General features: G+C 44.8%; 1 protein-coding gene across 2 annotated transcripts in view; it reads right to left on the reverse strand.

Moving 5' to 3' along the window:
* LOC144476230 (LIM domain only protein 3) overlaps window positions 1-24,138 on the reverse strand; it is a 107,054-nt gene that overhangs the window by 41,971 nt on the left and 40,945 nt on the right. The gene's annotated exons all lie outside the window — the stretch shown is intronic.

Raw genomic sequence — 24,138 nt, forward strand, 5'->3', positions numbered from 1 at the left:
CTCGGCAGCCGGCGCTGCTTATTGTCGAACCATTCACGCCACCGCGCGATTTAACTGCGAACGGAATTCACGTCGCGCAAGGGGTGATTCTCGCGCACCGAGCCGATTAAGACGACACGATTAATTACGGTAGAGCGCACGGGTCGCCGCGATGGCCGGCGCGCGGCGTGCGTTTCATCGATCTGAAGGCAAGGCGGTTCGATTGAACCGGAACAGCGGACGCGCGGATACAGCAGAGCCGAGCACAATAGAAAGGAGGTTACCGCGGAATTTAAGGGTGAATAGGACACCTCGACGTTTCATCCAGGCGCGCCCCGCGGCGAGTTAATTAATTTCAAGTAAATAACAAAATCGAAGGAGAGAGAGAGAGAGAGAGAGAGAGGGAGGGAGAGAGAGAAGATCGCGAATTGTTGAAAGCAGAATCGCGTCGGCTCAACGAAATGCTTTTCGTTGATGCACAATTTAATAAATACGCGGAGCGTCTGTCCTATGAGCAGGGGAAATGCCTTTAATTACCATCCTTCCGCGGAAATCGCAACAAAAGGATTGCTTTATATTGAATAGGAGCGTGCGCCACGAGCACCGCGTAGCAGTCCGCGGGTAGGGGATGGAAGACGAAGAGGACGAGCCTGAGGGAAAAAGAGAGAACGGAGAGGAGGAAGGGAGACGAGAGAGCAGCGCTGTGGATCGCGACTCGAGTCGAGACATAGCGACGGAGGATTAACCACCGAAGCGGCGTGCTCGCATCGTAGCATTCCACCCCTAAAATCACCCCTGCGAACCCTACCATTCCAGGACGCGCGAGGCGAACGCAGGGATGGCATCCCTACTATATGTCCGGTTCTCCCGGCGGGAGACGCGTCTACCACCCCTACGAGGCCACACCTCCCATTACAAAAATTACACTGGTCGCTGATTTAGTGTTCTGCGCCGGTTCTTCGCGGGGGTGCCCGCGGGGCGAAGGAGGCACGGGCGTTCGGGGGCCGCCGCGGCGCGCGAGGGTGCCCGCCTGCCTGCCTGCCTCGCAGCCCGGCCGAGGGTGGGGACGTAAGTAATGAAAGGGTTGCCGCCGGCTTCGAGAATCACGGAATCATTCGCCAGATTAAATTAGAAAGGCTACGACCTTTTTTTCCCCACTCCCATGCCATCCACACCTATGAGCCGGCGGACGAAATGGATTAGGCTATGTTTACTGCCCCGGCATCGCCGAGAGATGCTCTCTTTTAATTACCAACTGATTTATGGCCGGCCGCTGATTAAATCAGGAGAAGGAGTGGATTAATCCCGCAAAATGACATTCCCGTGAACTTGCCCGATCCGCCGATATACTTTACGCGATCCGCCGAACCTACAACCCTCCCCGCGCACCCTCACCCCTTACCACTCCTACCGGATTCGACCACCCACCCGCCGACCGACCCGTCAACCGCGATTGCCGCGCGGCTAAATTTAACGTCCACCAAGTTTCCGGTTCGCGGGAAACGCGCCGGTCTATTTTTCGGATCGGTATTTCAACGCAACGGTTTACAGTCCGCCTCCACTCTTTTTTACGCTCCTCTAACGCCAGCCCCCCACCCCCCATCCACCTCTCCCCCTTCTCCCCTCTCTATCCTCCTTCTATTTCTCGCGGACGAAATGAAATTGAAACGATTGTTAGGTTTCATCCCCGATCCGGGAAACGAAACCATCTGCGCGCGTTGATATTCACTTCGCCGGCGCGTCGTCGAAGGTGCGTTTTGTTTCCGTCAGTCGCATCGATCTAGACGTCGACGCGACGGTCCCCTATCTCGAGGTTGTTCCCGCCCGAAAATGAATTTTCGCTAAATCGTCGGAAGGGGGTGACCGTTTCGGGGTCGTGTTTTCAAAAGCCGCGAACTGACATTAGGGGTTGGAATCGTTTCCGGGCGACTCGAGTTGATTTTCTCACTCCTGTCTTCTGGCCAAAAGATTGCGCGTTTGGCAATCTGAAACGCGAGTTGTACGAGATCGAATAAATCTAAGATCCAGCGGGAGTGGGAGGAGGTTTGAGAGAGAGAGAGAGAGAGAGAGAGAAGAGGAGAGACGAGTGGGGGATATAGGTGGGAAGAGAATGCACGGGATAGAGGCAACAGAGGAATGGTGGGAGCGAGCGGGGTAAATGGGGAGGGTACTAATCACTTCTAGGGAGTTTAATGGAGGTTTTCTGTACGCCGTCTACTTTGTCCACGACTTATACTACTTCGAACCGGTTGGAAGTAGAGTATTTGGGAGAAAAAGCAGCCGGAGAGTAGCGTTACGTGTATTAAGCTAAACGGCTCTCGGGGTCGGCTACCCGCCTGCCTGCCTGCTCGCGCGCCTGCACCTAGCCGGCTCTTGTCTCCCGAAGAAACGTTCCGTGTCGATGCCGAAATAAATTCTACGCTCACCACCGACCTACCCTATTTCCACCATCCCTGAGGGCAGGTCGGAGGGTCGGGTGCCACCAGCTAGTCGGGCTTCACCCCGAACGGATTTATTTAGCGTTCGTTAATTAAGAGCTCGCACGGTTTCAACTTCTAAATTCGATCGAGCTTTTCTTCGATAAAACCGAAATTTACCGTAGTCACGCAATCGACCATCCGTTCGCTATAATTGCCACGATGCGCGGCCCGAAACGAAAGCACAATTCAATGTCCGTTTCCGTTAACGAGCTCTGTTACGCCGATTATACGGCCGACCCGGACAACCGTTCGAAAGTTTCATCGGACCGGCCAACTTATTGAATTTCGCTGTCAGTCAACCGCCCTGGGCGCAGAAGAAACACTCGAAATGTATCTGCCGTTCGTTTCTCGAATGGCAGAACGGTGAGAAGTCGTGGGAGAATGTGCCAAGTTTGGTTCAGGCGATGTGAGATGATTATTACAATACCGATCTTTGTGAGCTAATTCCTTGTACGATTTCTTTCACAGCTACGCTGATTCACACTTTTTCGCTTCTAACCCCTTGCTATAATTCGGTGAGTCTCACTCGTAATTTCTAGTGATAACCTGTTAAGTATCGATGTTATTCTGTTCTCTTTCTTAAGAAGAAATAAAATTCTGTCCTCTTGTCATTAACACAGGGTTTGAGACACTGAGAATATCATCTATCTGTTACGTATTTATCATATTTCTCCCTTACGATTAAGATTATCATTGCATATTCTTTCATTAGTATTATGTATGTCTTCTTTGTGATTGTTAACATAACATCATACTTTATAACTATTTTTATCGCTACTGTTACCATTATTATTATATTATCATTATTTTGAACCATTGTTATTACCTAATATTATTATAGCATTATACTAATATTATCGTCACAAATTTCATTATAATAATTATTATTAAAGCTTTCAGACATAATCACCACTAGAATATGTTATCAACGTGTATTTTAATACTGCTGACCGTGGCCAACGGTAACGACTTGCAGAACCTCGATCGGTTCTAAAACCCTTTCCACCCTCCCACACTAGGACCATAGTTACACCTCTTCAGCGCCCAAGCTTTTCTCGAGAACTAAAACGGTGATTCTCAACACTCCGAAAGAAGCAACCAGACCGTTCAAAAATAAAACGAGGAACCGAAAGTCCGACGCGTCTCAGTCGTTCTTTCTTACCTACGCGTTTGCAAAACAAATTGTTACGTACCGTTACATAGCAATTACAAAAGAAAAGTAAAAAGAAAGGAAAGAAAAGTTGTCATTAAAAAGAAAGGAAAGAAAAGTTGTCATTAAAAAGAAAGGAAAGAAAAGTTGTCATTAAAAATAAAGGAAAGAAAAGTTATGATAAATACACAATTTGTTAAATTAAAATACGTCCGACAGGTTTCCGCGTAGCAATTTCGGAATGAAAGCTGACGGCCCGTGGGATCGAAACGAATCCGCGAAAATTCGACGGCCAAGTTTCCCCGGTACGCTCTCGCGTCCCTCGGTATTGATATCCGGAACTATCCCTCTCGACGAGTAAACGGACAAAACACGCGTGACGAGACGTCCGAGCTCTGTTTTCCAAGTTTCTCGAACAAGTGCATACTCCTGTCTCGATTCGAGTGTGCCGGCTACTCGTCCAATACGGCTTCAGGGCCGCGCGTGTTCGCGCTCCGTGGATTTATTATGCATGGACCTGATGTATCGGACATCGGCCGGACAGCTACGTGGAGCTCGGTAGCTCGCCGGCACGTGTGTCCGTGTGTTAGTGCCGCTCAAGTGGCGCTGCCCATCAAGGGAGGTAGACGTTATTCTCAAGAGTGGACCGGGAAAAGGACGACTGCGATGGATAAGAAGAAAGACGGTGAGACTCGGTGGGAGTAGATGAGAGTAGCTGGACCAACCTCCGTCTAACGGTTCAGCCCCGGCCCCCGTTTTCCCGATCCGTCGTTCACCGTCTCGTTTCCTCGTCCCGAGGCAAGTTTCTGTCCACCTCGACGATCCTATCCACCGGCAATACGCGAAGAGATCCGTGCACGCAAATAGGCGATCGTCGATACTTACGGGACATTCGGTTGAAATCGAATACCTGGCTCGAACTATCGTCCCCTATTATATTTCGAAACGATTTACAGTAATGCAATTCTTCCACCGATCTGGAAATATATTTTTACTAGATGCTCGAATGAAACACGATTACAATAGAGGATATCGCGTAAAAGTTGTAAGCGTTCGAAGAAGGCGATTACTATGATCGTTCGAAGTAAGTTTTTCATCGAGGAAAATGATCAGCGTGGCTTCGTTAGCGAGCTATTAATGAAAAACACGAACCACTCGGAGAGCGAGTACAAGTCATGAATAGTGGAGCGATAGCAAACTCGACACGGTAATGGCTGCGAGAACGGAGCGTCAGTTGGATTCGTTCCCTGATTGGTCCGTGTTTTCCATTAATTACTCGTTGTCAAAGCCGCGGAGAGAATTTTCACTGAGGAAGAAATTACTTCAAACCATCTCAGAAGTCAACTTGTGTACAGTAAAACCCCATTTAAAAATGACTATAGTGTGGCGCTGAAGGAAGACGATTTTGAAATAGAAAATGTGAAACAACGTTAATTATTTCAGCGATTTCAGAGTTCTATATTGAATGAGAAGTTTAGGTATATGTATAAAATTGAATTAAGTTATATCGTAGCAAGGTTCAACAAAAAAAAAGTCGCGTGTAACATGTGAACAACATGACTGCTACTGTTATATTCTACAATGTGACGTTTTCAAATTCCTTATACTCCTTGTACCATAGTATTGCGAGGCTCATAATTCTCGCAAACGTGTGCTTCCTAATATTGCAAAACGTTCGAAGACATCAAAATACTGCGACAACAAAATTTTTAAAGTCCGGTCACCATGTGACCTAATAAAATAGTAATTGGTCTCGTGGGGAAGCTGCAATAATGCAGGATAGGCTCATTCGGAGAGCTGTGTACCTGAAGCGTGTACCGAAATTCCTGTATGACGAAAAAGTCGCAAAGTGTTTTTATAAAATGTTAAAATGCTAACAGAGTAATCGTTCTAATGAATTTTAAATTCTTTAAATAGGAATTACAGTAAATTATGCATTATAATCTTGCCGTAATCTTGGAGAGTTTTTAGCCAATTACAATTCTGTAATATTTCTTCTTATTTCCTTATAGATGCTTTTATATTTGAGTTACGAAAAACAATAAAATTACTACGTACGCTTTTCAACATGATTTCAATTGATCAACAGTAATTGTCAGAAGCTCGGATTTATGTTTCGATCGCTTCATAAATTTACCTTTGTGAATATAAAATATTTATTTAACGCGAATTGTTGTAACTGTTGAGTGTCGTCCCATTTATCAATTTGACAAGAATCAGTACTGAATAAATTAAATTTCAGCATTTCATAAATTCTCTTTCTATCTATTTCAAACGAATAATGCTGCCTGTTATGTATTACATCCCGCGCTTTCCATTTACTACCACAGCAGTATAAAGAGATTTGTAATATTCGCATCGTATTGTAAATTGCATATCGAAACGGAATAGTATGATATCGAGCATGCTACAATTGTTTTCTAAATTCTATCGAAAAAACATCGAAATGTTACTTCGACCTTTTTTATTAATAGTACAGGAGCAACTTGAAAAAAAAGTCTCGTAACTATAAAAAGAGTAGAGCGCAACAGTCACAGGACATTGGGAATATGTGCAAAACTATTTTCGATACCATGACGGCTGCACTAATTGGAAGTATGTGAAATTGGATGAATTCTGTGGCTACAGATGTTAGGGAAAATATCGAGTACCGCACCGTCTGTATCTGATTTTATTTGGACTACGGGTTAAAACTGTACGTTCGAACTCATTCCTGTAAATCATCGCTTTAACTGCAAAAGCAGCCAACCAATTTCTATTCGACTTAACACTATCACAATCGCTAAACAATCGCGATACACGCGATTTATAATTCTCACAAGATTAATTCCATTCCGATTTCATGAGATTTTTATTATAATATGTACTTGAATACGAAAGTTTGTTAACCCCTCGCTGTATTTTGACAAGCCTAAATCACGGTGAAGGCTTTTAGTAACAATTTTTATCTATTTAATAGAGAATGTATGAAGGTTATTCTGTTCATTCAAGGAGGAGTAAAATTCTGTTCTTTTGACGATTCGAGCACGAAAAAAGAGTTAAATGTTTCACACTGTATATTTTCTGTTCTAAAAACTTATTGCGATCGAAGAACTTCTAATCATAATAATTGTGAAACAAATGGTTCGGCAAGCGCGTAAACGCTTTTTATGATAAGCACTAACTCAGAAATCGGTGACCTCGGCCTGTCCGGTAATTCTCACGTTAACGAATATATGCGTAACAACAGTTAATTCTTAAGTTTCTTTAACGTTCAGCATGGCTTAATTTTGCGCGTAAACGACATAGCACTGCAACGAGTGACGGACAATGCTATTCTCTAAGCGACAATTTCTGAAGATTAAATTATAATTTGTCTCAAAGACATAATACATATATTTTAATATTTAATGATACAATTGAGTTCCTAAATGGTTAATTAGCTATTAATCGCTGCCGCGACTATTGTTTACGTTTTTAATAGAATCAGAGAACGTTTCGGGCTGGACACCTGGCCCTCGGAACGTTATTAACAGACGGCATGTATTTTTACCCGGCGACCCTCTGGACCCCCTAAAAAATGCGAACTCGTTTACATCACCGCCGGAAAAATATTTGTACACCGGCTCTCTATCTCCTTCTCCCGCTTTGTGAAGTGCGTGGTCCAGTGGCAGCCGATGTGATCTCCTAGTGTACAACAGCCGCCCCTGTTACCGGCCAACCACGTGGAATATCGTACCTTCGCTCCGTCAAATATTTTTTCGAGCGTGAACTCGAAAAACAACCGGTCGCGGTCTTTCGGCTATTAAATCGACCAACAGGATAAAAGTAGCGGACGGATTGAGGGAAAGTATAATCGATCGGTCGTCGAACGGAGTTCGAAGCGTGCCGTAGCATCGGCATGCCGATCCGCGTTGCGGATTTTGGAAGGACGCAGCCCGATGGCATCGATGCTAGTGTGGCACAGATACCGAGAGCTTTTCTGGAAGAGCAGGGGTCCATTAGCCGACTCGCCTGTCTTCTGAGTCCATTACAAGATGAGCCACCATCCCTCCGAGCGTCCTGCCCTCCGCTTCCAAGTTACTCAACGATACGGTGCGATCTATACCCACACCCACCGTATAGATACGTTTCTTCATCCCACTCTTCTTCTTCCTCTCTATCTCTCAGCTTCTCACAATTCCATCACCATCGCCACCACCACCACCACCACCACCACCACCACCACCACCACCAGCCTGCCGCGTTCCTCCTACCTTTGATACCCCTCCCCGCTCCTCGATTCTCCTTGTCCGGCCTCTTAATCCTTTTCCCTGCGAATAGGTCGGTAGCGTGGAAGGCGTCGACGCAATGTCTCATACAGACTTGTAATTACGGCACCTTTTTGCTTGATCGAATGTCGGCGGCGATATGGGTCTCGACCGGGTTCTCAGCTTTTTATTCCGAAAGACGTCTCACCCCGCTGGACGAGCACAGAGCAGGAGAGCGGTCTCGCGGTATCGAGATCAAAATCTCACCGCGGCTAATCGTATTTTTCAGTCGACTTCACGCTCACGGGAAAGGGGAACGTACCATATACTCGATTAAGGGAGTAACTGTCGTGCCCGAAACGAGCTACAGGAGAGACAATTTTGAATAGCAGAACTCGACACCTCGGGCATATACGAATGCATAAGCGTTCGCCGTGGTTAATCGTGCTTTTTCTCCATGGAGGACCCGGTCGCCCTAAATCATCGCGCGACTAAAAACGGATCAGAGGATTACGCCTCGAACTCGTATATACGTGGGAATGTCCCGAGCGGAACGAGACGCGCTCGAAGCCGCCTCTCGTCCTGTCCCTTTTCACGCATTATTCGCCATAAAGTATGTACAAAAGAAGAGGAGTCGGACGAGCCGGATCGTGCCACATCGGCCGTACTTATACCGAGGACGCCATGGCTGCTGCGACGTTCCTTGATTTATTCACCCTCTGAATTTTTTACCGTGCCAACCTTTACCGGGCCTCTGCGGACTTCGCTGCCCCAAACGAACACGTATATCCTTCCAGTTGCTTCGGACACGATGTATTACCAAGCTCTGCCCTGCCTCTCTCTCTCTCTCTCTCTCTCTCTCTCTCTCTCTCTCTCTCTCTCTCTCTCTCTCTCTCTCTCTCTCGTTTTCTCCGTCTCTGGCTTGCTCGCCCCGGCCACCGCTCACTTCCTCTTTTTGAGGCAGCTTTTCCGGTCCGGTGAAGTCTCCTCGGACACGATCGGCTTCTAGCACACTCAGGATAATTGAGCCTACATGTACCTACACCTTCTGAAAGATTGACGAATATCGTGGTGCACTTGCCGCTGTGTAACGAGGAAATGAAGCCCAGCTGCCCAGCTGCTGCACAGTAAATTTTCGTTTTGACGTTTCTACCACATTGGCTTCTGCCTAGCTTCCGGCTATTCTGATTGATTTAATTGTGTCGATGGACTCTCTACTACCGCGGGCTGTCGCCATTGTTTATTTTCAGTTCTCTTGCACTATCTTATAATTTAAACGTTATTGTACCGAGCAACGATGTATCGTTGCTAACTACAATTTACAGAAGTTTATTCTCTCGATATTTTGAATCAATAAAATTTGTATTTGCAGTCTGCTCTTTTATGAATTTTCTAATTACTAGTTTGTGCAAAGTTAGTTTTATAACATGTCTCTTGAAAATTTTTAAATATGTTACTATGTTGTTTGCAAACAATATTTTGTATTTAATTTTGTTCGATACCTACCCTAGCAAGACTGACAGGTTTAAAAGAGTAATTTTTGATATAATTTCTAGTTATCTTTGTATTTATTGAATAAGACATATCGAATGTTTGAATTCAAAGTAAAGAAAATTAACGAATGAAAAGAACAAAAGTCACAGTTTTATTTCGTTTATTTTTGAACGCAAAAATTCAAGCAAACGTCGTCCAGCCCAAAAGTGCATGCGGCGCGGCAATAAATGTGAGAAGATCGCATCAGCCTAATTGAAAGTGAACCGAGCAAGACTGGCCAACTTCTTGAATTTAAAGAAACGCACGTCCGATAAACCTTGCAATTTTCAGTAGTCATAGTCCTCGATCGCAAAACCAGCAACTTCGAACCAGCATTATTAAAAGTTGTATCAGTTCCCACCAAAGAACTCTTTCCAGATGCAATGACCAGAACACCCGGCGCGGCGGTTTCTCCGAACTTATTTTCGAATCGCTTTGTGCACCGCGGACTCTCGACTTTCGCTTTGACATGTACCAGAGAGAAACGAAGTTTCAATCGGGGTCTGAAAATCTTTTCCCGAAGGAAGTTTGCAAACTGTGCTACCGATCACTTTCAAAAGTAATCATCGATTTATCCGTTTAACGCCGTCTTAATATAACATAAAGTGTCCCGGTTATCGATAAACCGGCTCCCCGGTCGCCGTCGAGCATGTACGTGTTATCAAGGCGTGGGAAAAAAAAAAATCAATAAAATCGATGCGCCACCGGCGTGCATTCCGCGCGCAGTCGTGTCCGCGATAAAGGCGCAGCCTGTCAATCAAGATGGTAGCGCGTTGTCGATGCCGGCGAGCAATAATTTCAAAAAATGCAATAATAGTGCGCGCGCGACTGGGACCGTAATGGATAAATTGCTGAGAGCCCGTCTGTACACACCGATAATACGAACAGGCAGACAGGCAGGCAGGCAGGCAGGCGGGCAGGCAGTCGAGCAGTCGAGCAGGCAGGCATGTGGGGTGGATAGATATTGCTTAGCGGAGACTGGAGAAACCCCTCTTTCCTATATTATTCTCCCCATTCCCCGGTATATTTCGTTCAGCGAGTGCGCCGAGTAACGCGCAAACGTTCAAGGAGCTGGCAGAAAAGAAATTAGTTTTAAAGCGGTTGCCGTGAATAATTTTCAATAAGCCCGACCGAGGAACGCTCCGCAGGACCGCGCGGGATATATACACGAGGGGAGAAGAACTGAGTCACGTGGTAGTTTCGGGAATTCGTATCGTCCGAGGAGACGAAAGCAACGGGAAAACCAGAGACAGAGAGAGAGAGAGAGAGAGAGAGAGAGAGAGAAAAGAGCGAACTCGTTCTCGAATCGAACGTTATGTACGCGATCCGTTTTTTATTTGTCTTGTTATTCCACCACAGACGTTATTTGCGTTCTACAAAATTATCCGTCGAAACATTCGGCAACTATTTGCCCGAGGACCCCGAGGCGATCGTACGGCGTTCGATTGACGCGGGAACCGGTCGCGAGCGCGACATGATAAGCTTGTTCCATTCGACTGTGAATAAAAACACGTTCGTAGCCATCGATACCGGAGGGCAGGTAACCCGGCGCGACAACGGTATGAGCGAGATACCAGCCCACGCCATTCATCGACAATAATTGCCTTATTGACATTAATAAAACGAGCCAGATACCGACGGGTACGTCATCGGCCGTCTATGCACAGCCGCGGCACGATCACGTGCAGACGAGTGCGTAAATGGTGTCGTAGTGGCGGCACGGGGGGAGGCTGGGGGAGCGTCGCGACGCCAGGCGTTTAGCAGAAGACGAACACCTCTCGCCGCTGCACCGTCGATAAAATAAAGTATGCACCAGCGGGCGTTTTTCGGACCGATCTTCGACGCGCTTCGCTTTCCCGGCCATAACCGACCGCCCATCCCCCTTTGCGCTGGAAATTGAATCAATCGCGCTACCCGCACACCTCCATCCGGCAATCTTGATTGTCTGCGGATTATACAGCACCGTTCCCAACAAGCGACAAGATTTAATCGTCGAAAGGAAACCGAAACGAGCCGAGATATTTGGCTTAGAAAGGCCTAGGAAAAGTTCAGATCTTTGGATGAACATTGTAGAAATTCAAAACTTTTCATTAACCCTTTTAGCATTGTTGAAAATATTTGTGTGTAGTTGAGCATAAAACGGAGGCAATCTGGTAACTTAAAATTGTATAAAGTAACGTAAAGTTATATAAAAATCTTGTAAAACTTGATAAATTGAACATTCGGAGAGGAATATATAAATAATGCTATTATTTTCTAAAAATGTTAAGAGAATAACACTTTCTCAAATATAGTCAATAACAACGCATCGTCATTCGGCTGTAAAAGGGTTAATCTTTGCTTGTACGCCTAAGATGTGCACAATATTCAAACTTTGTTCATTGAAGATATTTTATATCGATCTTTTTTCAGGAAACGCTAATCGATGTAAAAATGCACGAAGAATAGGGAGCTGCTAAATTGTTAATTGCTAAAAGGTTATGCACGCAAGAGTTAATCAATACTGAATTACATATTATTTAAGGTGTACCGTGAGGCACCAGAACTGCTAGTGCTATAAGTTATTAAAAAATTAAACTCAATTTAAAATCTTTCGAATCTGAGACCCCATCTTGCATGTTTCAGTGTACAGTGAAACTTTAATTAACGAAACTAACTTGGCGATCGCAAATGTTCGGCTAACAGAGTAGTTACGTAGTTACAATACTAGACTAAAATTTCATCGCCTTAAATCACCTTTGATTGAACTATTTTTCACATAAAGCGTATGATGACCTCTTAGGAACGATAAGCCAGTACAGTGATTTTCGCGGATATTTTGTGCTTTAAAATATGTCATACTCAATTGTATTATTAACTATACAGTAAATCGTTAAAGTTAAAATATATGTATCATTTATATCATTTAATGTATGATTAATGTATCATGCATCATTTAATCATCAAAAGCTTCGTATGTACTCGCGTAAAACACATTGTCCGTCACACATTGCAGTGCGGTATCATTCACACATAATGATAATTTGATAAATTATAATTTTATATATATTTGATAATTTGATGATTCGATAATCCCATTACACCGAGCCACCTGCGTGTCTCGCGGAAATAGGATGATCCATCGATCGAAGACGAGGGTTGAATCCCTCTGCCGTGCCACATTCCCGACGAATTTCTTGCTCGTTCGAACGGCAACGCATAGAGCGCCAGGGAAAGCGTCGCGAGGCACGAAACCGTCGAACAAATTCACGCGATCGCATTACCGGGACGATACAGGCGACGCACAGAGGTGTCGCGTGTGCAATGATTAAGAGAGACATCACTGCCGTCGGAGACAGCAGCGATCGTAGGAAGCGATCGTGGCAGCAATCGCAGAAACGGCGATCCAATGTCGGGCTCGCTCGGTGTGTCGCAATTTCGCTTCCGTTTGCGAGAGAAAATTTGCGTGACAAGACACCGCCCGCCCGGACGATCTTAATACATAAGCAAGCTGGCGACACTGGCCCGCCGCCGCCATTGCTCTGGACCGAGTAATACAGATAAAAGCATGGAATCATAAATAATCCATCGCGGAGCGGGAAGTGTTACCTCGGCGATGCTTGTCGGGCTCAATCCGCGAAGCATTTTCCTGGGAAAAAAATCGCAACCAGCTGCGCACGGTAGCTCGGAGATCGATCATTTTTGTACGAATATCAATTTTTCGACTCTGATATTTCAAGTATTCGTTTTTTTTCTCTACACTGACAACCGTTTGAAACCTTGAAATCCAAAGTATTAAATTTAGCAAACTCCCAAATGAAATCTAGTGTTAGAAAGGAAATTCATCACGTTGAAAGTAAAATTAATTACTTGAATTATTTATTAGTAAACATAAGAAAGCAAGCGTGCAATATGTTTTTTGACACGTGCGAAAGTTATATTAATCTTGTCTGTTTCATACGAATTATTTGAGCAAAATGTTAGATTACAAATTGCAAATTATGTTTCTTATGTATCATTCTACAAAATGCCGCAGAAACAAACACTACGTCCTACACTATTGATAATTAAGAGATAAAATGAAATTTGAATATATTCATTTAACACTTAGCCAATCACAAATAATAACTGTGTAAACGTGTTGTCAAAATGTGATAGCTCCCCTGCAACGACTTATTTTAAAGGGAGTAGATCTCCCCAAAACGAAGGCTTGATTCTGTCACCCATTATTTAATTTACAAAAATAGTATAACTGTAAACGACGATTTTATTTTCGAACGGTTCCGAAATGGGCCACTTTCCTTGTACGTTAAATAAATCATGTCAAATCATAGACCCTATATCCAAGGAACTATATGCGATTTATGTTCTTATTATACAAATGTTTCATACAAACGACTGTTTGTCACTTTCGGGTGTCTTTGGCCCCACTGCGCTCCGCTCGGGGCAGATCTGCTCGGAGCAGGTCTGCGCGAATACGCAGCAGGCGTATTTACATCGCGGCTTACACCGCGATTATTTTTGCTTCTGGGAGGAGTTCGCCACCGTCTCGAGTATAAGCTAGAGGCAGATAATAAAAGCTCGAGGCAAGAGGTAGAAGCTGACCGGGGAAGTGAGACGGAGATATATACAATATTCTATATATGTATATGAAAGAGAGAGAGAGAGGAGGCGTGGGGAGGGAGAGGGAAAGAAAGAAAGAGAGAGTTGAGGAGGTGAAGGGTCTAAACGATGCCGGCGAGGAGGAGGAGGGACGCGGAACGGTGGACAAGGGAGCGCGGTAGGAAGGGAGCAGCGATATTTCACGGGTTTCGCGTGCGGGCGAACTTTAATAATATTCGTTCCATCAGGTATGGCCGGCCTCATATTAAGTCGGTCCGCGGTGGACGAGGCGCGCAAGGGGCGGCAGGATGTGACGAGAGCGGAACGGCCGGGGGCAGCCACGAGGAAAGGAGAGGAGAGGAGAGCATCGTATAGAGATGGTTTGCCGGGGCGAGGCCGGGGCGGCCGGGGAGCGCAGAATGAGACGTGTAATAAAGTGAGTTTTTAATTTCCACCGGTGCCGGTGGTTGGCCCCACGGGGTAGGGGTAGAAGGCACGGGTTTGCCCCCATGCCCATGCCCCGGCCTCGTGGCCTGTCGGCTAGTATTACTAGATAAATCACCCAACAGGCAATAACCTCCCGCCTGCCCGCCCGTTCTTGCTTGCGAGCCACCCCCTGGATCTCTGCCGCCAACAACACTGATACGCACCACCAGACGAACAGGAAGAAGCCGCTGCGAGCGCGAGATCACCGATTTTACACGGTCGGCCAGATACAGGAGCCGCCGCGCCACGATCGACAGGATATTGCCGCCATTTGTTGCCTCGCTGCACCGATTTCAGAAGGAACTGGACTCGTGCACTACGGCTTTCGTCCTAATTTTTACCCGTCCGATCGACAGCCTTCGACGGAATCATTGGCTTCCTAACGAGGCTGGGCGCTTCGCACAGTGCATCCACGCGGAACAAAAATATCAAATGCAAATATTCGCGTATAACGATATCAGATCTTGTCAAATTATTATATGCTCATATATACGCACATGTTATATTGTAAGACTTACTACATAACAAAGACTTTCCAGATTCCTATAATGTAACAAACAATAAATATGCTAACATTACTGCTTAATTTGTTAATCGTGTGCTGTCCGGGTATGTAAAACAATTGCAGTATTTCTATGTATTCCTATGTAACAAATTACTTGTATTCATTAACCACAATTATAGATATGTAATGAACGTTGTAGACTGAGCATATGGTACCATACATGCGTGCGGATTGTCGGTTACGGAAGAAGTACCGTAAACCATTCATTCACAAGGGGGACGGCGTTCGCTCGGATACGCTTCAGTTGTTTCAACGCATTCGATGCGTTCCTAAATCTGTTCTTAAACTGTTCCGTCTATAAGTTCATCGACGCCGGTTATTACGAAATATTTTGTCATAACAGGAAGACAGCCCAATAGGCACGGCGACTTCCTGTCTTGTGAAGAAATGTTGTCATTGATAACTAACCAAAAACTTAACAAAACATTGTAATTATACATATGATGTTATGTTCAATTTTTTTAAATATGCAAGATATCTCAGCTAAAAAAGGTCACCTTTAGTGCTATGAATAATTATAGTTTCTTAATTTCAGTATGATTTCCACGGTATACGAATGTTAAACAAGTAATAGATGCTTTGAAATTTTCGTTTAATTGAATAAAATGCTACAAATAATAATGAATAAATAATCATAAAATCGGCTTGCCTAACGTCGATATATCAGTAACTGTTCCATTATCCGAACATTCGCATCACTCTACTCAACTCGGATGATCGATGTTCCACTGCGATTTACGAAACTTGGACAAGTCTCATACAACAAAGAACAGATTTACGTAGTTAAATGTATTTTTAAATTTCGTTTAACGAGAACGAATCAACCGTGTTGTAGAAGAGCCGACTGTATCTTATTGGTAGAAATATGTCGCTGCTTTTCCCCATGTTACATAATCGCTTGTTGCTAGCTTAGTAGAGTTATCCGCTCTATCGCATAGAGCAGACACGCGAAGATTGCTCTGTAAGGCATTATCTTGGCTCTGACGAAAGCCACACCTATTCAGGCCACTTTATAGAGACATAACAGTGTGGGTAGTCTTCTGTCATAAGATTGAGAGTACCTCACTCTTCTTGTATATGACTCCGGCATCGTTCCGAGCAGAGGCAATTCGTAGAGCTCTTAGAGCAAGAGCAGGTTATAACACGGTGTAAACGTACGATATTTGAAAGCAGACTAGGTCGTCGGGAACATTAATGTCATAAATAAATCGATCAGCTATTATATTTCAGAATTTTGTTCCTCTAACTCTCTAACCCTTTAAAGTTAATCCAATAGATTAACCGTTATTTATTTGACACGATTTTTGTGGTTGAGTGGTGGATCATTTGTATCATTCCGTATTGTCACGGAAAGGAGAAATCTACTGTTATACTGACCATGTGCGAACTTTGTGTGAATTGTAAGTATAACATCTTATGTCCTTACTTCCGGTTGCATTGATTTGCTCAACTAACTATCAAAACGAGTTTAATAGCAGTTTGACAATTAATCTTGCAAACATAAGAAGTTGAGATATATTTGGATACTGTCTCATTTCAAAAAACTATTAATAATTGTAAAATAAAAATCCGGTTAGATGATTATGAAGAAATTAATATTTACCGGCAATCTTCTCAGGCTTTTGCGAACAGTGTACGCACGTAAGACCGTCGCCATAATTTTGTTAATGAAAATACAAAAGTGACTTGAAGTGACTGGTACGTGTTATGCCGGAGCAAATTTAAGAATGAGGATAACATGATCTAGGATATCGGTCAAAATTTTATCGGGCAACTTATCTGCCAGGCGTAATTGAATTTGAAGAGTCGATAACGCAGCGAAACAACAAAGTCGGGAACTATCACGGCGTACCACTGAACGCGTCGAAAGCGCACCATCAAAGCTGTCTATCACCATCGATCCGGCTCCATCGCGATCGATTTAACCTATCGTCCTTGCGATACACTTTAACGACACCTCTGGAGTATTTGATTTCGTTACGAACCCCGATAAAATTTCTTGCCGCTCCGAGAGGAACAGTCAAAACGTTCGGGGCTTTATCTTCGGACCCGCGCGAGTTTATCTACGGGACGATTTTTCGAACGGAATAGGAGGTGGCCGATCGGCGGCCGAACACATGGCGAAATCCGAAAGCTAATATTTGAAAAGAGGCGGACAGACAGACAGACACGCCAGACGAGGCGGTCCTCTCTCTCTCTCTCTCTCCCGTCGTGGAACACGAGCGTGTGCAGCTCGTAAAATTTGGCCGGGGCGTCCCGCGCCGTTTCCCGGCTTCCTCCCAGATAACCTGAGAAAATACAAGGAGTCCCTCGAGGGAACGGACAGCTCGACACTCTTAAGTCCGTCCTGCCAACAAATTAATGTCCTCGGATTACAGGAACGGGCCGCTGGGAGAGATTCTCGCCGGGCGCCGACGGATACGTTTTTCAAATTTACTTTAAACCTGGCGCTCTCGGGCTCCGCGTTTCAAGGCCGAAAATACATACGTCTGCGTGCCGGTTGTTTCTACACGTGACGGTACTTTAAAATCCCATGATTGTAGGGTGACATGTCCAGTGAATAAACACCCAACACGTTGAGTGCCGGGTTGGTCGGAAATGGTTGACACTAATCTTCGAATAGTTTTCAGAATTCAGTTTTCTTGTAACGTATTGAACAAACTGAATGTTGTTAGGTCTTTTAGAATACCAAATAATTGAATTAATATTTTTAAATTTTTGGGGTTGATAACTGATATTTAACGCGTTGGAGAATCAACTAGTGCCGATTCAGGTCGTCATATTAAATCTGTTTCATTACTGGAACCACTTTGACACTATTTTCAGTTTAAGAGTACATTATTATGTTACTTCTAAGGAAATTGATCTCTTTTATTTTTTTAATATTTATCCGCATAATATGAGTTTAACTAAAATGTTTAGGTAGACAAAAGAGTGGAAAATACTACCTACGATTTAACTTTCTAGTTTCAGTTTCTCTAATCAAATTGCTTAAATTTTGTGGGAATTCTTTTGGGGTTGATTTTTAGCACTTAACGCGTCGAGCTGTACGTTCATTAAAATAATTAATCATAAATTGTTATTTAATACCCTGGAGAACGTTAATGAAATCAAGCAATTTCACAACCAAGTTTTGTTCATCATGGTTTCATCAAACTTTTTCTCTTTTACTTTTGTACGTAAAAGAGTAATATTTCTTTATGCAATATTCTATTATTTACCACAATAATTACCGCTTGCAAAGAATAGCCCTTTCAGCGAAAGCCTTCGACCTTTCCACAATAATTAATTTTTCACCCTCGTACGCTTGTCAGAATTAATTAAATTCGTAACTCCATTTATTCTTATTCTACGCGTCCATTTGACTATTTATATTTCCCTCGTAACTTCATAATTTAAACAAATAAAATTGTATAGCGCCTGAAAGGGAAAATGACCCATGGGTAAAAACAGAATAAATAATTGCCATCATTCGTGTGTGACAGACGCGGTGAACATGTTAATGGCCGGCGGATGGCGGCGTAGGTGTGTAACCGGCGAGTTCGTTCGAAAGAAAAGCGCCGGCAAACGATCCGTGAAATCGATAATCGTTAATACGACCGGATCGGAGTTTTTCCGTAGACGGGGCATTTTTCTTGTCGCGTGACCGTGTAATAAGTCGTCGGGGATCCCAGCGCTGACACCCGCGTATCGATCGTTCGGCTGTTCGTTCTTTCGCTTGTTCGTTCGTTTCCTTAACTAACAGGTATAAACACACGGGTTACGAGCGGAGGCAGGGGCGGCAACGAAAGCGGAGGAAAGAGCGGACCACGGAGCGAACTGCGACGGGGAGAGCTATGAAAGCAGGCAGATTAGCGGCTTTAATGCGGCACTTCCTGCCTACAAGCCACGGCTGAGGGGGCGAGGTCTGGCAACTTGACTCTGAACTTGCTCAGAAGCTGGGAACACATCTGGAACGTTTCTTCCGCCGTACCTCCTCCGTCGACTCGCCGGATCATCCTGTCTTTCTTCTTGCTGCGGCCTCGCTGATCTTCTCGCCTCTCCGCCGCACCGCGCCGCGCCGCGCCGTCCCTTTTTTCGGTCCTACGCCTCATTCTCTTTCCCCATAATCGGTACATCGTGAGTGCTCTCGAGTAATAGGCAAAAAGCCTAAAATTATGTTCGTGTGGTTCGCGTCTACGTACCCGCGCAGACCACGCCGAGACAGACGCCGGGGGCCGGACTCGAAAAAGATAATGAAAACCTTCGGACAGAATACGGATCGTCATTAACCGGCATCGAATCAGACCCACGCGACTGGTTGCTTGCGATCTTCTTGTACCGATACGAAACGCTGATTTTAGTTCCATTCTGTAAACAGAAATATGGAAGAGCGACAGTTCTTCCAGCAGTGGGAAATCATAGACAGCAACAATTTTTGCTTTCAACAATTTTTTATATTTATAACAAAAGGTTTTTAGACAAAATGTTGCTTTAGTTGTTTGACGTTATGCAATAACAGTATTTTCAGTATAATTTGTTTTTCGTTGAAAAAATTGTTAGAATCAACAAAGTGCCTGTCATTGCGTGAGAAAAAAATAGTACAGCAGAAGGTACATGCTTGTACGTATATTTAAATAAAATGAAAGATTTTTTAATTTCTTTTGAATTTTGTGATATGATTAAAATAACAATATACGCGTTGGAATAGTAATTTGTCAAAATATATAAAAAATATACAATTCCATCTCTATTAAATTTACGATGTTATTTTCGATCACGACTTACCCTATTCATAGTTAATTGGCTCGTAGATCGATAAACGAAAGACAGACAGACAGTTCCGCCATCTTTCAACAAACATTGACGCAAGATTTCCGTGTTGAAAAATTACGAGAACCGTCCATTTGATTTAGCAACACACGTTTCTAGAATAGACGTAATCGGGTCACGCGTCGCCGCGAACAAGACATTAGTGGCTCGTTAAGTTAATTCAGAATAACAATGACGGCCGCGGGAGGCAGTATACGAACGGCCAATCCCGTTTCTGGGGAAAAAGAGGGGCGATCAGAAATTACCCGTTATTCCATCATAATTCACGGGACGGTAGGGGACGAATCCAGGGGATCCAGGGGAACGAAGACGGCGAATAAACGTTTGATCAGCGCGCGAATTCGTCGTTGGGGACCGGCCGTGCCGAGGGGCGGAGCGAGGCAGGGTGGCAGGGTGGCAGGGTGGCACGGTGAACGGGCGCGAAAGAAAGGAGGAAAGAAAGGCGTCCAATTTTCAGAATATTTTCATCCGAATCCCAGTAGCCGACAATCGTTCATTAACAGATTTTTTCTCGCGATACCGGGTTAAATTGCGCTGGCTCCGTGGGGCATTCAGGGTGTCGGCTCGTCGAGGAGGCGCATTTAAATAAAACGCGACAGTGGCCCGGAGCGGTGATATGTCTGTCGTGCTCTACCAGTATGCAGTGTGCCTATGTACCCGGGGCGCTGGTGCCTCGCAGCACAGCGCGGCGAGGTTTCCGAGGTAGGGGGAGGCCGTCGAGGGGTGCCGAGGGGTCAAATGGCGGGCAGAATGCGCGGTGATTGCTGGAGGGCCGCATAATTGCACCCTTTGTGGTGCAATCAGCGGCGCAACTTGGCCGGCGCCTACGTCTATCGGCTCTCGCTTCCCCCCCACCGCACCCTCCCGACGTTGCTCCCTGTTTCCATCTTCTTTCGTCCGTCCCCACCCCTGCCCGTGTCTCTCTTACCCCTGATTCCTTCCCAATCTCCCCTATCCGTCCCTTACCGCTCCCACCCGGCTGCCTTAACCACCAACGACGCGCAGCCAGCCACCCCAATCGTCCCTTAAATTCCCGTCGAGTTACTTATATCGTTAAATCCACCTATTGCCGTAGCGAAGATGGATTTTTCTAAAGGCGATTCAACGGTATCGGAATTTAGCGCGGGCTCGATCAGGGATCGGGGCCACCCGGCCCGAATATGAACGACGCGTAGCCCTGACGAATCGATGCGTACTCGAAAATTACGGTTATTCTTCGCGGATCCGATTCCCCGCCACCCGAGACATTTCGGTCCGACTTCGGTCTCGTTCCAACGCCGAGTCGCCCGAGCACCAAGAAGGAAGATACGAAGGGGAAAGAACGAACAATTAAACAGAAACGACATCCGTGACGACGGGATCCTCCTCGGTCAAAACATCTTGCCAGGCACATGGTGTTGCCACGGTTGCTGCCCGCATGTGCGCACCTCTCTCGCGCGTATTCCCCGGAGTATTCACAGGAATGTTTATCTTTTCTTCGGGGTCCCCGTATTAATTCGGTGGGGTCGAGCCTCTGCGAAGATTAGAGGCAACCGCAGCTGGTTTCCTTCTGCGGTTGCCCTTCTCCGCCTGCTTTTTCATCTTTTTCTTCTTCCTCGCCAATGTCCCTCGGCCTCTCTCTCTTTCTCTCTCTTTCTCTCTTCGATTCTTCTTCTCCTTCTTTCTTAACGGTGTCCATTACGCTCGCGTACAAGGTAGCCGCGGGCGGACCTCGCCGTTCTCCGTTCGGTAGTGGCAATTCAAACATTTCGAAAGCCGGGCCCTGTTGGCAGGGTTTATTTATTTGACAGTTGTCCAACGACGGAAACGTCGCCATCGTCGGGGAGCGTATCTGCAGCGCAGCCGCCGATGTTCCATCCGCGTGCCGCGGGTTCGACGCCAACGCGATGGACACGGAGAATGGATTCGCGTGATTGAGAATCACTGGAGCTTTAAGCTGGCGACACGACGATGCCATTACCGCGTCGACCTTCCCCTGCCCTCACCCGCAAACTCGCTCGCTCGCTCCATCTCGCCTCCTCCCGCGCTGTCTCATCCTCGCCGATGGAACATCGGACCCCTCCGCCACTTTCCTCCTCGTCATACCGTTCGTTCCGTCCCTCTTTCACTCTTACGAATTGATATCGGCAGCGGAGTCTTCTTCGCCGCCGCTGCTTCTCTTGCTCTCTGCCTATGCACCCGCGTCTTGAATTATACAGACAGCGCCACTTAAAATAATACGCCCGGTATAAACTGTGCATCAACGTTAAAAGCTGTCATTTTCTGTAAGCCAGAATATTATGGAGATTCCATAGAGTCAACCGCCCCGCTCCTCCACCCCCATATGGTTCCGTCGTTACGCCGTGAAAAAGACGCCGGTGGAAAGAGGTGGGAGAAGAAGCAAGGGGAAATAAATATAGCCCGTGGGGAACCGAGGAGGTGGGAGGAGGACGGTGGAGGGGAGGATCCATTAATTTCGCGCCTTAAACGAACGATTATTCGACGCCGATAATTAAAAGAGATTTAAGCCGACGATGGAACCCGATTGCGGAACCCGGTCGGGGATCGGAAATAAGTACAGCTCTCGAAGATTAAACAATTTCGAGTAATCCTGTAACAGGAACTTTCGACACGGTCTTCCAGCGAATTTTCAGGAAAATCTACGCGGATTCAACTTTTCAACTCGACACCGTCGACGAAACAACGGACGCGTCTTGATTATCGAAATTTTCCAATATATTACAATTCTGCGCGTTCGTCGATTACTTATTTGCACTGCAACGTTATTTTAAATAATTCGTAGGAAAATGAAATTCGGCGTTTGCCCCAACGTTCGTCGGAAAAGACGATAATATTGTTTAACATTTTAACCGGCACGCCGGTAACCTCGACAATTTCACGAAATTAAAGTATTTCATTTAATCCGATTAAAGTCGAAAAGTTAAGTTGTACAGCATCAATTATTTACTTTTCACAGGTGCGTGACAATGAATGTGTTAATAGCTTAATTCCATGACTTAGGAAATTTGAATGTGAGATAATAAGTGGAATCTGTTTGTCCATATTTTAATATCCACAGCGAATTTACTTAAACTAGAATATAGCGAAACATTTTTTTGAACCATTAAAATCTTGTTGTTCTCAAAAATAAAACGGACTTTAAAAATCCTTAATAACGCTTTTTTTATATATGCTAAAACTTTTAAAAAACATCTTCCTCGTTATCGAGGTATTGTTAACTATAGAAATTAATTTGATACTCCCTTAAAATAAATTCACTTGTTACTTCACGAAATATCATGAATCTTTCAATCTTCGAAATATTTATATTTCTTCTTAATGTTTTAACATTTGTATTCGGTAAATGGTATTAATATTATTTAAGTTATTATTTAATGTTAATAATAATATTAGTAATCTAGTATTACAGTAAATAATACAGCACTAAAATGTAATTATATGAACTATTTTACCAGGGAATAATTTAAGGGTATAGTTTAAATAAAAGTGATAAAGTCTACAATCTCAAAATGAGGACAATGAAAACTCATCGAGGTAATCTTTTGAACTATTCTTACCCAGCAACAAGAAGCAAATTTTGCAAATGAAGAGACTTCGCTACACAAAATTGAACTGACATAAAAATCATTGCACTGCTGTGAAATTTTATAGAAATTAAAACGTAATAATTTAGTGTCGCCATATGGGCGACGTCCGAGTACCGAGGGTTAATACCTAATAACTGATATCTTTGTCTCCGTTCACCGCCGCGTCGCAAACGCCATTATTCGAACACGTCTGTGCTATTAAGTAACGAGACAGTTTATTATGAAAGATTTAAAGCACGCGGAAGTCGCAGGATTTCTATCCCCCAGTCGTCAATTATTAAACCGTAAAACTTCCCGGGAAGAATGAGAAGACCGATCGATTGTCATGTTCCTCGTGCAACAGTGGATTCCTTCAAAGGTAGCCGCGGGAAAAGTGAGAAAGCCCCGTGAAGAAGAAAGCGCCGCCGCAACGCTCGCCCAGCCGTGATTCTTTAATCTCGGCATTTATTAATCACACGGTGCAAGCGGAGGACATTTATTACGTTGGATACAAACTTCAATTACGCTTGCCATATAAGAGACGGAGACGGCGCGCTCTCCGGGGAGAGTCCGAGGAGCTCATAGACAGACGGCGGGATGGAAATAAAGAAGGACAGCTCATTATCCGCGGCGGTCTCGTTACTTTTAAATAAACTGTTGCCCACGGATAAAGAATAATCCATCGTGGTCCAGCTGTCAGAGACAGATTTTTAAAAGTCGCGTCGTAATGGGGTCTCATTATAACCATTGCTCTTAA

The sequence above is a fragment of the Augochlora pura genome, chromosome 10 (genome assembly GCF_028453695.1).
Source record: "Augochlora pura isolate Apur16 chromosome 10, APUR_v2.2.1, whole genome shotgun sequence".
Lineage (NCBI taxonomy): Eukaryota > Metazoa > Arthropoda > Insecta > Hymenoptera > Halictidae > Augochlora > Augochlora pura.